The sequence below is a fragment of the Fundulus heteroclitus genome, chromosome 21 (assembly GCF_011125445.2).
Source record: "Fundulus heteroclitus isolate FHET01 chromosome 21, MU-UCD_Fhet_4.1, whole genome shotgun sequence".
In the NCBI taxonomy this organism is placed as follows: Eukaryota; Metazoa; Chordata; class Actinopteri; order Cyprinodontiformes; family Fundulidae; genus Fundulus; species Fundulus heteroclitus.
This window is the reverse complement of record NC_046381.1, coordinates 1005071-1021623: the sequence shown is the minus strand read 5'-3', so window position 1 is coordinate 1021623 and position 16553 is coordinate 1005071. Positions and strand designations below refer to the sequence as shown.

General features: G+C 44.9%; 1 protein-coding gene across 1 annotated transcript in view; it reads left to right on the top strand.

Moving 5' to 3' along the window:
• The first annotated feature begins 4392 nt into the window (after positions 1–4392).
• Positions 4393–16553, top strand: part of cdh6 (cadherin 6) — a 106025-nt gene continuing 93864 nt past the window's right edge. Inside the window, exon 1 of the mRNA XM_012855699.3 lies at positions 4393–4677. The gene's annotated coding sequence lies outside the window, so the exon portion shown is untranslated. The remainder of the gene's footprint in view (positions 4678–16553) is intronic.

Below are 16553 nucleotides of genomic sequence, written 5' to 3'. Positions count from 1 at the left end.
AGAACAAAAAGTTAAAAGCTGAAATGACGACAAGCAATGTAAAACTGGAGAACAGTAGAACTCAGTAGAGTGAGAACAATAGATCCTGATGTCCTCCAGCAGCCTAAGCCTATAGCAGCATAGCTACAGAGATAGCTCAGGGTAACATGAGCCACTCTAACTATAAGCTTTGTCAAAAAGGAAAGTTTTAAGATTAGTCTTAAAAGTAGACGGGGTGTCTGCCTCACGGACCAAAACTGGGAGTTGGATCCACAGGAGAGGAGCCTGATAGCTAAAGGATCTGCCTCCCATTCTACTTTTAGTTTATGTGCAGCCTAAATTTGGTTAAAAGGTAAAGGCAGCCACTCTTTTGATTAAAAACCCCCTAACATATCCAATGGCATCCCAGAACAGAGAGCACAGCAGTTTATGAGGCCACTGTGTGGATCAGAGATAGAAAACAAAAGATTACAGGCTAATCTGGTCAAAGCAGAGCTCTGGACAAAGCATTTACGAGCCGCTTTAGTTTGATTACCATAAAACAGCGCAGTTTACAGACTCGGCCCGCAAACTTGATCCCAGCTGATGGTTTCAGGACCAGGGAAGCCGATCCAGACGACACGGTCCTGGAGGCTCATCGGCGTTGGGAGGCCAAAGGAACGTTAAGGAGCTCTGGCAGGTGGCAGTCATGTCATGTGAAAGCGTCACGTTGATCATTTTGCTTTATTTACAGGTTTATTTGCAACGCCAGCCAACTGTTACTGTAGCTGATGTGAAACTCGGGGGGCCCATGACACCACAGCTGTGCCGCTTATGCGGATGATTTTGGGAACAATGACAACAAAGGAAACCATAACGTCAACGTTAAGCAGAATTTCAAAGAGGCTGAAACACCCGCAGAAAATTTTATTCTCTCCACCACGGCTGTGAGAGGAGCACATCAAAGGAGAGGGCAGGTGTGCATGTTTTTCTTTTTTATTTATTTATTTAATTTTATTTTAGCTAATAGTTAGCCATCACTTCTCCGGTTCCTGCAGAGCTAAGGTCCAGCCCATACTGACAGGGATGTTTCGCCACATTTGTGTCTTTCATCAACATGCAAACAGAGCTGAACTAAAAGGTTCAAGAACTAAAATCAAGAACTAAAAGTTCTTGATTTACAAGTCGTTGTCACTCCAACGCTCACAGCCTGACCACCCTACCACTGTTCATGTACATACTTTGAGTGTCTTGTCACTGAAAAGTGCTATGTAAATAAATTTAAAAAAAGTAAAAAAACAAAGCAACTGGACTTCTTTTCGTAGTTGAAGATGTTTCGCTTCCTCTCCAGGAAGCTTTCTCAATTCAAAAATTGTATAAATTATAAATTATATAAATAAACTGACCAGGTAGTAGTTGCTGCCAGACAGGAAGAAGGGGAAGAGCTGCTATAGGGCTGGACGATATAGGAAAAAAAGCATATCGATAAAATAGAAATCATATTGATTAATGTCGATAATTATCAACAAATTCAAAACATATATTTTAAGTGCAGCCCTGGTCATTTTATGCTGTTACTTAATGTCTTATTTTTAGATAAAGAACACAAACACTGAATTCAAACTCAACCCTTTATTCAACCAACTTTTTTATTGAAATCTGCAAGGATTTACTCTTTGAAGGGGGCGGAGCTTGGGGAGTGGATCATTCCTGGGTCTGCGTTGTGATTGGTTGGGAGGATATAATGACTGTGATATTAAGCTACATGATAGGCTAGAATGTAAAAGGAAGGAAAACTGTTCTATTGAACTTTTTATTGACCCTTTTTTTCTATCATCGATATATGTTTGTCGATCGATATACATTGTAGTTTGGCAACAGCGCTAATGCTAAAACTAAACTTGCTAGCTCGATAGCAATTTTGACAGCTAGCAAGACGTGCTTCGTGTTCGGTAGCTCGCCCCGATGTAAAAGCAGAACTTCGCCCCCAGACATATTTTGAAAAACGGCACCTAAGTCAGGACGAGGGAACGAGACGTGTTGAAATATGGAGTGACCAGTGTGACGCCCAGTAGGTTTGACACAGATCTATCTTTAGTGGAAGAGGATTCCCTCAAGACTAGTTTAAACTAGCGCTATACAAGTACAAGCCATTTATCATCGATGCCCAAAGCCGGCCCTACTGGAGTTTCTTAGTGGTAAAGCGATGTTAGCAGCACTATTGCTGACAAAGGCTGGTGAAGATTCTCAGTCATGACCTTAACGACTCCCTGTTGCAAAGGGTTGAACCTGTTTCGGTTCAATTAGCATGTTATCTAAGCAAAAACAAGGCCTTTGTTGGGCAAAAATATAAAGCTGGGAACTCCACACTACTCCAGACATTTTGAATTGAGAAAGCTTTCTGGATGGGAAGCGAAACGTCTTCAAACTTGGGAAAAAAGTCCAGTTGTTTTGTTTTTTTTTTACTTTTTTTGGAATAATTGCTGACACACAACGGTAAACGCTACCGATCAATGATCTTCATTCGCTGACCCGCTGCAGGGTGAGAGGCCGTGTGTCTGGCAGACGCTTTTACACCCAAACCCAGGCAATGGTGACGAAAGCATGTCCCGTTTGAACCAATAGGAAAATTGAACTGCAATAGCCACCGTTCAACCCTTAGAGGGCAGCACTAAGACAACATTTTAAGACAACATTGCAGAACTAAAGAAGTTCACAGACAAATGGGGAAAATACATTAACAGTAACATTTAAGCAGCACATTTAGGCCCAGTTTGTCTGCAAAAGAAAGATTATTTTCAGGTGAGTTACACTTTAACTCTAATGAGCAGCCCAACTCTAATGGCCCTAATGAGGTGTTGTTTTTCAGAGTAAAGAGCTACATGCAAACGTGTTCAAATAGATGTAAATAAGTGTATCACGACTTTAGCCATTTCTCATGCCTTAATCACAAACGCGTTTCTCATTCTTTGTATACTTCTAGCCTGGAGGAAAAGTGGTGTTACTAAATAAAATAAATAAAAAAACCTTCTGAAGCCATAAAACGTATCACTGCAGCGCTGAAACTTTGTCTTGTGTAATCAGAGTTGGTCAAAAACGCTCATAGCCTGTTGTTATAATGAGCAGTTTTGTACCTTCATTTGATCATTGAGCTAGGAATTGATAAATATTTGTCTACAGTTGAATTCAGTGAATCACAATCGTCAGAACATTCATTCATTTCAGTCATTTTATTTGACGTTTGGCACAATTTCATAAAATTTAATGTCATTTTAAGAGTGTTTTACTAAAACGTTGTTGGGAAATATTGATCAGCCTGCCGATAAATGCAGGCTGTTAAAGCCAGGGTTCAATCCCCAACCCTTCGGATATTTATTGTGTATAATTTATAGTACTTCAAGATTAAATTGAAATCTACTCATTCCTGAATGGTGGGATATCTGGCTCTTCCCATGTTGTTCATACATGCATATGAATGTCATTGTGGTAACACACAGTGACAATAAAGTTTCTTCATTCTAAATGTCTAAAGACATGAACAGGGCACCTTCGGGCACCTGGGAATTGTACCCAAGACCGAACCAGACTTGTGGAGATTCACTGCTCCGATATTCTTGTTGGTTTGTTTTGATTTTCCCGTGACGTCACACAAGGTAGCCAAGCGTTTTAAGGTGTTACTAAAAAATAAATTCACTGCCATTATCCGTCGAGCCTTCCAGGGTTATTTAATCATGCGGTATGTAAACTTATGAATTTGGAAAAAAAAAAAAAAAAAACGTAATTATGAACCCTGTCATTTTCAATCAATTAGTTTATTCACTAGATTTAACAAATTTCATCATTAAGTCACAAACACATGGTCTGACGTTGCTTACTGTACACAAGTGGAAAAAAGAGCAGAAATAAGACAAATACTTATAAATACATTCAGTCAATTTATAGTAGGCTTACAAGTTGAATATCAGTGTCCTCATTATTAACTCAGACGTTCATAAGAATTTATTTTTAGCAAATAAAAAATTGTGGGAATCTTAACTGACCAGTGAAGGTAAAAAAAACGCATTAGTTGAACTTTTTCAACAAAATAACTGCCATAAATGAACTTTCGGATGACACTGTGATTTACTGGGTGCTCCAGTGAAACAGCCTCTTTGTGTTTGTGGCTCTTCATTGATCATTTATTGAATTAATCCCAACCCGCAGCCAACCTCTGACTCTGCAGTTGTTAATCAGGGATCAGGGCTGAAGGAAAGAAAAGCTCCTCTGTTCCTCTGTTAAAGTTAAACGTCGCCCCGTGTTTGCGCAAGCCTCTCGCTATCTCCTTCTTTGTTTCAGTCGCTCCTCTATCTGTGCGTGCGTGGGTGTGCGTGTTCCTCTCCGTGTTTTTTTTTTTTTTTTCACCCTCTCCCCACCCCTGCCTGTTCTGCTGGGGGGACTTGTGAATGGCAGCCAATGGGAGGGTAGAGTCCCCTCAGCCTCTCAGCCTCTCTGACATCCACACAGCGAGAAGTGATGCAGCGCCGCTGAGACGCGCAGTCGGGGCGGAACAACGGGCAACAAAAGCCGCAGCCAGCGGATACTCTGCGCTCCAACGTGCGTTTCTTTCATTTTCTTTTTCTTTTTTTGCGTGCTTTTTTTTTTTTTTTTTGGTTTTGTTTGTTTTGTCTGCCACCCGTCGCGGGAAGATCTCTCATCGCTGGGATAAACTTCATCCATCAGGTAAGCAGGGATTTGCTTTTTAACTTCCATGGAGATGAGGATGGAAACGCTCCCATGTTTGTTTGTTTGTTGTTGTTTTTTTTTTTTTTTTTTGGCACAGCTAGAGCGGAGTTTTATGCTCCGTGTGTATATGTGGTATTATGTTTTACATTCAGCTAAAATACGAAATATGCTCTGCGAAATGATCGCGTCCGCCTTTCAACGAGGATGCCTTGTGTTGTGATTCTGAGAAAACGACAAGCAAAATCTTATTTTCTTTTAAATAAAAAAAATAACAAGTAATAAACGCGTTATGAGATGTTTTATATTCGGGTTGGGCATCCAGGTTTAACTTTTCTGATCCGTATTTCTGGGGGGGTGGAAAAACGCTGCGTGCCCCTCCTGGTGCGCTAAGGTCCTGCGCCGGCTTGGCAGGATCAGATGCGCACCTTCCCCTAAAAGCTTTGCGCTTCGTATTTTTACACGCCCTCCCCACGTCCACGCCGCGAGAAGCGACGCAGGTGGGATAAGCGCTGCATCCGTGCAGCCAGGTTGTCCTCCAGGGTTATTGACAACCAGATGATGGGCTCTCCCCGATGTGTCTTTTGAATGTTTAATGTTCTCCCTGAATAATGCAGGGCAACTATAAAAGGCATGAAGTTGGCTGTTTTACTTAAGCCTGAGTGATGGGGAGGGAGGCGTCCTGGCTCTAAGAAGCCCCTGCAATCCTGAGGCAGGGAATTAGTGCTTGGAAAAGTTGCATCCAGCTCGCTCAACCTTCGTAAAAGCCGAGGTAATGTGTTCGACTGCAGAGAAGAGTTGTTTGTGTGATCAGCCGGCGACGAATCTGCAATGAAATCAGAAACTCACTGTCATCATCAGAGGCAGCCCTGCTTTGAACAGCAGAGTTTACATGTGAAAAGAAAAGGTCAGCGCTCAGCTTTTCTCTTCTTTTTTTTTTGTTTTTGGAAGAACAACTTCTGAGCAGCCCGGTGAAAAGGGGGAAAGCGGAAAGCCGGTCCGACTGATCCAGACGGTCCAGGTTTGAAGTTCAGAGATGAAAGGGACAGAGGTGGAATTTGTGGCTGATCAAAGTCGACCAGGGAACATGGGCGGTGCTGCATACTTAAAGGTGTGTGTGTGTGTGCACACGTTTCCCGGGAACCCTGCATGTTCTTCACCCCTACGAAGAGGTTCGGAGTGGGAAACAGGAGCAGCTCTCTCTCTCTCTTCTTACAAACATCTCCACCTCGTGTGTCTGGTGGGATATTCCGAATAAAGGGGGGGTTTAGTCATCGTGTGTGACGGCTCCGGCGTTGACGTCACAGGATGGTGGGTTTTACCCGACGGCCAGGCGACCATGACTGGTGACCCGAGCTGATTTCATTATTTGTGCTCCAGATGGGCCACATCGCTCTGATGTGTCTTGCTTGTAATATCGAGCATTTCTAGTCGCCTGCACAGCGACATCTGGAGCTAATGAACTCCCGTTGGTCCTAAAAACGCTCTGTGGTCCCCTCTCTGGTCACATCTCCGGCCTTCTGGGGTGTGTTTGCGTCCTCGTTGACGGCGGCACCGCACATGGGCGGCGAGTGGCTTGAATGCTGTTGCTTTTTTAGGCCTTCAGGTTGTATGTTGGTTGTTTAAGGGCATTGGTTTTAAAAGATGATAAATCATGACCCTGTCGTTGCTTTACGCTGTTGTTTTCACTCCTCTGATTAATACAGATTGGAGTTTCATCTTGTTTAAATCTCCCAGGCTTCTTGTGACCGTTGGAGCAAATTTCCTTTCAGGAAGTAAAATGGATTCTTTTCACAGACGCCTATTTAAGGAGCAGTCATAACCGTAATGCGGCTCATGGTAAGACACTTCTTGTCCTCTCGCCTTAAGGATGCAGACAAGAAGCAAAAACCACATTTCTGTAACCACCAGCCACATCCACGGGTCTGTGGCCTTTGGAGGCGTGTTTGGAGTCTTGTGGATAGTTGTTGACCACACACGTGCAGCATGAGGCTTAATTGTTTGTTCGAGACGCACAAAGCTCCCCTTTTGGCCTTGCATGTTGGTTCTTTGAGGGCATTAGTCAACATTGGTTTGTGCGACATGAAATAATTTCCCCGCTGTTGCTTCATTTGTATTCCCACCATCAGGGGAGGAATTTCCTCACCATTTATTGTTAGTTGAATCCCGTTGTGACCATTTGAGCACATTTTTCTCACTGAGTGGCAACTTCATATCTCCGTCCTTCCCTAATGAGACGGATTCCCTTTAGAGACGTCTATTTATGGAACAGTAACGGCTCTAATTGGACGGAACGTGGCATAAGGAAAGATGTCCATCTTGCACTCCAATACGTACGCAAACAGGAATCAGAAACTGTGACTTATAGTTCATGGATAAAGTGTTATTGCAGCCTTCTGGGCAGTATTTAATTACTGGTGAACAGTTGTTGAGTGCACATGATGCGGGCTAATCGAGGTTTTTCAAAAACACACAGTATGGAAAAGATAGGAAACAGTAGAGTACCGCTGTCGCTGTTACTGCCAAGAAGATTTGAGGACTCCACGGTGGTCGGGAGAGTAACCCTTAACCCCCTGTAGAGCTTAGAAGGGGAGCGCTGGTTGATTTTCTCCCCCAGAGATAACTTCTCCAGCCTTTCTGGGTGCGTTTTGAAACTCATGGAGCATTACTGGGTGCACATGTGCACCATGTGGCTTTAAAATCTGTGCGAGCTCAAAGTCAGAAGGGGTTGTGTGTTAACCATTTGAGGGCGGTAGTCAATGTTTCCTTCATGTGCCACGAAATCGTGTTCACGGAGCCGATTTCTTGTTTTCATTCCTTATGAGTGCAGATTGGAAGATTCTCCACACTTCGTTTGACCATTGGAGCAGATTTCCTCACAGGCAGAGTGGCAACTACGTGGCTCTGTCCTTGCCTTAATGAGACGGATTCCCTTCGGACACATCTATTTATGGTGCAGTTAAAGCTGTGATTGGACAGAAAGCAACATAAGGAAAGGCATACTCTCCGTGTTTTGACGCATGACACGAAACATTAAATTACTATAACCTCGAGCAACACCCAACGAGCTCCCTGAAAGTCCAGCAAGGCAGGACCCTGCAGTATGGAAAGAGATAGGATAGAGCGAAGAGAGTGTGTAGTCGTTTCTGTGAAGAGGATCTGAGAACTCAATAGTGGCCAGGAATGCAGAACCTCCTCCCTCAATGAGCTGTGAAGATAAATGCTGGTTGTTTACACCTAGCTGGGCACAATGGACAATTATCTCGTCCTGCTTCCTGTAGGGGAGCACCAGTTCCAGAGAAATATACTCGTAAATCTATTTAGAAAGGCAGCGGACAGTGTGCACGGTTGTCGCTGGTAGAGCTGATGCATAGTGTGCAACGAACGTCTGATGAACCGGTCATGGGAGTTCAGCGCTGTGCATATGAAATCACTTAGATTCCTGTCGTTTGGGTGTGAGACCAAGTAAACTGCTGCCAATGTTGAGTAAAAATTTTTTTTTTTATCCCACCTCCTCTTAAACTTTGGCTCAGCTCCACAGCTTTTCTAATTATGAAGTGGCTGAGAGATCGTTTCACAACTCCGACACTGTCATGGTGGCAAGCCAGCAGTCTAACCGAATCACCCAACAAAAGCCTGACAGACACGTGCGTGAGGGGTTTTTTTTCTCGACGGTCGCATCCTTACGTTCCCTTTTTTAAACTCGAGGACGCACACGTTCGCAGGGAGACAAACAAACAGCCAACTGGAGAAGAAAGGTGTTCAGTTCTCCGCACGCTTCTCAGCACAATTTAAGAAGATATATTAGTCAGCCAGGAGGCAGCGGAGAGCCAGCGGTAGACTGCTGTCTGACAGTGGGAGATAGTGATTTACAACAAAGCCCCGTGGACCATGGCACAATTTCAGAGTTGCGGAAATGACACTGGTGAAGCAGGGGCATGAAAGTCTATCCAGCAGCCACGTCTCATTTCTTACATCATTTGACCTGGGGAAGGCGGGGCGAATGACAAATCAGCAGTAGAAGCAAAGAGAAAAAAAATAACCTCACCGTTCAAGGACACAAAATATTCCACTTCTGTCTTAAATTTTGAGGTGTAATCGATTTCTCGACCCCACGAGGGCACTGTTAAGACTCCGGATTGGATTTGGAATTAAATCTCTGTGTCCAATATGAGGTATATGGGGTGGCGGTGCCAACAATAATCATCTAATAGTAGAAATCACAAGTCCAGATCGCTATCAAAATCTCATCAGCCGTTCCCCTGGCTCCAGGCTGAGCGTGCCGACAAATTTCATGGAAATTTGTCCGTGGGTTTTTCACAGACGCCACGCAGACATTGCAGATTAAGCCGGGCGAGGTGAAAATGCAAGTTCCCGCGGAGGTAAAAATGTACATCGGGACACCGAGTGCTCCATCTAATGTGTTTGAGTCTCATGCGTCTATCCAGTCCAGATTTCCGGCTGTAATCCCGAATGAGCTCAGCGTTTTTTTATTTATTTATTTATTTGCTAAATCTGCCGCTCTACGGGAAAGTTGAGCCGAAAATCCCTCGCGGAGGTAATTTCTCGTGTGATGTGTGTGTGTTTCAGCCGTGTTGCCTTCAGGTAGCTGGTTGAGGAGGAAGAGTTTGACTGATTGCAGTAGACGGATCATGTCCGCCGGTCCTGTACACCCCCCCTTTACTCTTCTCTAGTTGGATTCCTGTATGAGCAAGGCCCAGAGGCTTAACTCTGGCTGCAGTAAGTGGACTGAGGAGCGCTAAACACTATCTGGGGGGAGGTTGCTGAACATGACAGCCAGTTAATAAGGGTATGGAAAGAGAGTGTAAAAAGAAGTGGGCAAAGGCAAGATGGGAGCGGGCAGGAGGGCCAGCCCCGTCTGAATTTTAGGGCTTTTTAGGAAACTGATTTTGGTCAAGAACGTGGGTTTATGGTGGCGTAACACCGACTGCTGGGTGACGAGAAGATAACGGGAGATCAGGAAGTCCAGGAGTCGAAGATGAGGATAAAAAGGAGGTAGACTTTAGAGACAAGGAGAGGTATGACAAGAGGAGGCGGTAATGATGCCTGCTTTGCTTCTGCACGGCAGTCTCAGCGAGAGCTGTCATCTTCAGGCAACGCTGGCTGCCGGGACTCTCTATAAGATGCATTGCGACGTTAACCCCTCAGACTCTGGCAACAGCCCATAATTACGTGTGTGTGTGTGAGTGTGCGAGTGTGTGTGTGTGTCGAAGTGCGACTCTCGGCGCGTCAGTATTTCTTGGCAGCAGTGAGAGCGGAGTGATGTGATTTTCCCCTCTAACAGCCCCAAGGAGTAATGATCCAGGTTATCTCGGATGACGTGGAACACCTCAACCCAGCGGGCGCGGGCTTGGCACAGACCCGTCCTCGTAGCTTCAGGGAGGCTGTTGTCTTGGTGGCAGCACTGTGCGCGCAATTCCTCTGTCACCTGCAGACGGCGGCCCCTCCTTCTGTGGATAATGGTCTCCTGTCTGTGTTGTGAATGATATCTGGACTCTATTGTAGGCCTCTTCACATTGTGCTGCAGAATGCCTTCCCCCCCCCCCTCTCTCTCTCTCGTCTTTTTTCTCTCGCCTAGGTACAATGTGCTAGCTGTATTCCGAGGTTCTCTAAATGAGCAGGCAAACACATCAGCAAAGGTCCTATTTACTTTTGGTCCCCAGAGTGAAGAGAAAGGAGAGGTTTCTGCTATTGTTCTGCTGCCTCTCATGACATTAGGATGCTTCATTGTGAGCGAGACAAATAGAAAGTCCTCTACGCACGCTACCTGTAGAATCAAAGCACACGCGCTGCCGTGGGATTGCATATTCCTCCGGGAAGGACACAATACAAGCGTTCTGCGCCAACATGGGACACACAATGATAACATCAGGCTTGTGTTTCAGGCTGAATAATACCCAGGGCATCTCTCAGCCAGCGGGAGAAACCTGCCCCCTTTGTGAAAAGGTCACTGTTGAAGACCCCCAGCAGCTGAACACTGAGCTCTGACATGAGGAACTGACAAACGGATGTGTTGCGGGTCTCCGAGGCCTCCAATTACTGTTTGATGCCGCTGTCTGCCAAAGACAAATGGGGCAGGACCTGCCAGAAGACCTCCGAGTTGCAAGCCTCAAAAGTCTACTGTTGTTAGAGGCGCTGCAAGCACTCCTCTTTAATTGAGTTTGATCGAAAGAAGGCAACGCCAAACTCGGGTTATTCTTTGCCCGCGGGCAATGCAACGGGAGTTGAATCTATTGTTGGGAGAGACGCCGGGGGAATTTCTTTGAAATGTAAAAATTGCATTAAACATTCCATTTGTATTAATTACATTGTGCCGCTCATTAGCATGGATGCTCCTAGGAGCTGGTGTTGTTGGGCTTGAAGCAGCACTCTGAGCAGCGATACGAGGGGCAACCATCCATGCCCGAGGCACATTCAAAACCGCTCTATGATGTCATCTGATTGAATCAATCTCGCTTGATCCTAAAGCATTGTGGCCAGACTATTAGTCCTGTGAGACGTTAGTCACTCAAGATTCAATCAATCGTAGCTTTAATCAATCTGTTGCTTCCCACCCCCCACCCCAGCTGCTAGGGTGAAAGTGAGTCTGGTTTATGATTCTGTGTGCATCTCACTTGTACAGCCCACCATGCCTTGAAACTGTATACACACCCGTTGAACGTTTCCATAGCGTATGATGTCATAACTACAGACTTCAGAGTCTCTTGACATGACACAATGCTGTATAATTGTGAAGTTGAAGGTAAATGCTGTGACTGAATTGAATCATCACTTAATCTAAGTGTGGTTGCAATGAGAGCCTTACTTTTCAAGTCTTTCCACGGATTTTCAATTGGATTTGGATTTGGACTTTGACTAGGCCATTTTAACACATTGAATATGCTACGATCTGAGTCGTTCCGTTGTAGCTCTGACTGAATGTTGAGAGTTACTGTTTAGTCTCCAGCGTTTTGCCATGATTGCCTTGTAGTTTAGCCTCATTGATTTTTCCATGGATTCTGATTGGCTTCCATTCCTGCTGATCAAAACCAATCCCACATCAGGATGGTACCACCACCATGTGTCACCATAGTGATGGTTTGTTCATAATGATGTGCAGTTAGCTTCTTCCAGTGCATGCTGGGAGTGTGAATACCGTTACAAGACATTCTATGATAGAATAACTTGATCTGTGTTCACATGCACAGGAAGTGAAGGGCAAAAGGTGCCCCCATTTCTCAGGTGAGTACTTCAAACCGTGGATGGGGTTTCTCCAAGGAGTCTGGTTCCCTTCCACAGAGTTACCCTTAAGTCTGTGGTTTTGAAGTCTTTTTATACCTGGTTGATTCATGTTTTAACAAACCATAAAAACCTAAACTTAGACTGCAAAAAGGGAACTAAAAGTATGTAAAGGTTTTGTGAATTGAGTGTATTTTTTCCTGGATTTGAGCAGGTAAATAAGACTATTTCCCAATGGAATGAGTATATTTGCCCCTGAAATAAGATACTTAAAGCGCAGTATAGTATAGTATAGTATAGTATAGTATAGTATAGTATAGTATAGTATAGTATAATATAATAATAATAATTGAACTTTATTGATCTCACAATGGAGAAATTCACTTCTGCATCTTAACCCATCCCTGTTGGGGAGCAGTGGGCTGCCACTGTGCGGCGCCTGGGGAGCAGTTGGGGGTTGAGGGTCTTGCTCAGGGACCCAGAGTGCAGGCAGTTGGGATCGAACCGGGTACTTGCATCCTTCTCAGAACGCAAGCGCGCTGCTCTAACCACTAGGCCACCACTCCCCCTATAGTATAGTATAGTATAGTATAGTATAGTATAGGATAGTATAGTATAGGATAGTATAGTATAGTGTATAGTGCAAAAACCTTGTTCCATTGGCAAATAGTTTTATTTACCTGCTCAAATCAAGGAAAAATACTCATTTCAGGAAAATTGTACTTACCTTTAGTTCCCTTTTAGCAGTGTAGTCAGGTACTGGACTGAACTTGAGGGTAAAGTCCAATTAAAAACTAGAACAACTTAATACCAAGGACCCCTATAGAAGACTTCAGGACTTCCTGGATGGTGATGAGCAAAATGTAAAGACCTGCCGGATAACTCAAAATGTTTCCTCAGACATCCGCTTGTGCATTTGAGCCAAAAAAGTGGACCCGTGTATCGGTCTACTGGCTCATCAACCTTCCACATAAACACCGGCCAGCAGGAGACGTGAGTGCAGGACGGGTGCGTGCGCGGTCACGCAGAGAACAACGTCAGAACCTGACCTGCAGCAGCGGGAGCAGACACTCGTGAAATGCAGCGTGGATCTCCTCAGCCTCATAAATAATGAAAGCCAGTGAGGCATCTGTCAACTTTTTCTGTCAGCCCTGTTCCACACGCGTGTCAGACAGGCCCTGGGCCTGGAGCGCCATGTTACATCCCCCCCCCCCATCAACGAACTGCAGCCGCGGCCCGTTTTCCACCTACACCACCTCATCTGCTGATTTATGAGGCCCTGCGCCCGGCTAAGTCGGACGCCGCCGCACACGTAGACACAAATTCAATCACGGGGAGAAAAAGAGCAACCCGCAGACCCCAGACCTCCCTGTGGTTCAATAAATAAAAGTGGGGGGGGGGGAAATAATCCGTGCCGCTCTTCCATGTAAACACTCACACACCTCCTCACAAGGTGGCAGGGAGCAGTAAACACACACCTCCGCTGCTTTAACTCGTTTGTTGACTTAAAGCTGTCAGCGCTCACTTCACATTAAACACTCGCTGGGAGTTCCTGCTTAAACATATTCCAGGGGAGGTTCCTCGCAGTCTGGCGAAGCAAAATATTTGATTGTTCCACACTTTTATTCCCTCTGCCAACCGTCCGTTTACCCGTCCGTCCATCGACCCGTCCCTGGCGCGTCCGTCCAAATGTAACTTCCTCTGTTCGTCCAACCGTAACACCATCGGTCGGTGTGTTTGTCCATCCTTTCATCTGATTTTCCCTTTCGTCCATTTGTCCATCTCAGATGCGTCTGTCCATCCATGGGTCTGTCCATCTATTCATCCGTCCGTCAACCTGTCCGTCTGTTCAACCGTAACTCCATCCGTTGATGTGTTTGTCCGTCCATCCATCCATCCATCCATCCATCCATCCATTCATTCATCCATCCATTCATTCATTCACCCGTCCATCCATCCATCCATCCATCCATCCATCCATCCATCCATCCATCCATCATTCATCCATCCGTCATCCATCCATCCGTCCATCCATCCATCAATTGACTTGTTTGTCCGTCTATCCATCCATCCATCCGTCCATCCATCCATCTATTGACTTGTTTGTCCGTCCATCCATCCATCCATCCATCCATCCATCCATCCATTAATCCATCCGTTAACGTTTGTCCGTCCATCCATCCATCCATCCATCCATCCATCCATCCATCCAGTAATCCATCCGTTAACGTGTTTGTCCGTCCATCCATCCATCCATTCATCCATCCATCCATCCATCCATTAATCCATCTGTTAACGTGTTTGTCCGTCCATCCATCCATCCATCCATCCATCCATCCATCCATCCATTTACCCGTCCATCCATCCATCCATCCATCCATCCATCCATCCATCCATTTACCCGCCCATCCATCCATCCATCCATCCATCTATTGACTTGTTTGTCCGTCCATCCATCCATCCATCCGTCCATGCATCCATCTATTGACTTGTTTGTCTGTCCGTCTGTCCATCCATCCATCCATCCATCCTTCCATCCATCCATCCATCCATCCATCCTTTAATCCTTGCATCCATCCATCCATCCATCCATCCATCCATCCATCCATCCTTTAATCCTTGCATCCATCCATCCATCCATCCATCCATCCATCCATCCATCCATCCATCCATCCATCCATCCATTCACCCATCCGTCCATCCATCCATCCATCCATCCATCCATCCATCCATCCATCCATCTGTCCATCCATCCATCCATCCATCCATCCATTTACCCGTACATCCATCCGTTGACCATCCATCTAACTGTACATACAATATTTTATGGGAAATGTTCATATTTATACAAAACTGGGCTTGGAATAGACTTAACCCTTTAAAGCCTGATACTGAGGAAACTTCAAATTTAAAAAAAAAAAACAACACATATTTTTTGTTGCATTCAGATTTTCTTTGTATCATAATTGACACTTTCGACCAAAAAAAACCCATTTTCCTCATGTTTTCTGCGTTTTTATAAAGGGTGTGTAAAATGTATTCATCTGTATGGCGTAAACTGTATGTTCAGGAAAAATACTGGCTTTGTTGAAGAGGTAGAGGCCTCAGAAATATGTGTATGAAAAATGATACATTTGGAGTTCTGGACTCAAAGCTGTGAACATTTGAGTCTTTAAAGGCGCAGAAGTTTGACATGAAAACATGTCGGAGCCCTGTTTCTGCTCCTTGAGTCATGCTTCAGAGGTTTGCTCAGAGAAATCGCATCAACAAACGGGTGTTACCCTGTTGCTCTTCCGCTGAAGTTTCTCCTTTTTTTTTTTTTTTTTTTAACTTTTTTTTTTGGATGAGTGGGTTGGATGCCGGCGCTAGGCAGTTCCTGTATGCCTGCTTTATGGACTAAAGCGCCGTCTTCCCGGCCTTGTCGTAATAGAGGATTCAGCTCATAAAGCAGCATCATGATTTGCAATAAGGAGAGTTAGGAGAGAGTAATGAAGGTGTAAATCAACTGAGCCCGTCTCTCTCCTTTTTTCTCTTCCTCTTCTTTTAATCTGATGTTGGCAGTTTCCCTCCCTTCTGTTCTGTCCTCCTCCTCCTCCTCCGCTGCTGCTTCTTCTTCCTCGCCTCTCTCTGTTTGCAGTAATGGAAAACCCTGGCACTCTGTAATAAAGCCGAGTGAGCAGCAGCAGTATTAGTAAACACTTTCAGCAATCATTATGCCGAGTCCGGCTTCTTTATTCTTTATTTTTTTTGCGCGCGAGGTATTTCATCGGCCCCGTATGGCACTGAGGTTCAGGGGCGGTGGGTCGTGAATGAATGAGACAGGAATGAAGAGTATTTAAGTCCAGTCTGGGAGAGGAGAGAATCAGGGACTGTTCTTTGGGCCTCCTCATAAGAACGCCTTTGTTTTCCCCAGAAGTTTGGGACAAAAGCCTTCCCTTTTCTGTCAGAGGCAGCTCTGGGAATGTAAATGCAAATGTGCAGCACACAAGCTGTGCAAAAGAATCAATCAAGCATCCACGGCAGGGAAGCATAATGTCCCCCTTCCCCGGATAAAGAAGGCTTCCTATGCAGTCTGGAAAAAAATACTGAATTCAGTGTAAGCATTTTTCAGTCTCTGGATAGGTATGCGGGAAAAAAATAATTATATTCCCAGACTTCAATCAATCAGTTATCTTTCCAGTTGAGTTGATTTCTAAAGCCACAATTCACAACAGATGCCTTTTTCTTTGTTGCACTTTTCAAAAACAATTCAGTTCAATTTTATTTTTATAGCGCCAGTTCATGAAACGTGTCATCTCAAGGCACTTTACAAAGTTAAATTCAATCAGATCCTCCAGGTTGGTCAGAAAGTTTCCTCTCTAAGGAAACCCAGCAGGTTTCATCAAGTCTCTCCAAGCAGCATTCACTCCTCCTGAAAGAGCGTAGAGCCACAGTGGACAGTCGTCTGCATTGTTGATGGCTTTGCAGCAATCCCTCATACTGAGCATGCATGAAGCGACAGTGGAGAGGAAAACTCCCCTTTAACAGGGAGGAGAACCTCCAGCAGAACCAGAACCAGGCTCAGTGTGAACGTTCATCTGCCTCGACCCACTGGGGCTTAGAGAAGACAGAGCAGAGACACAGAAAGCACAGAAGCT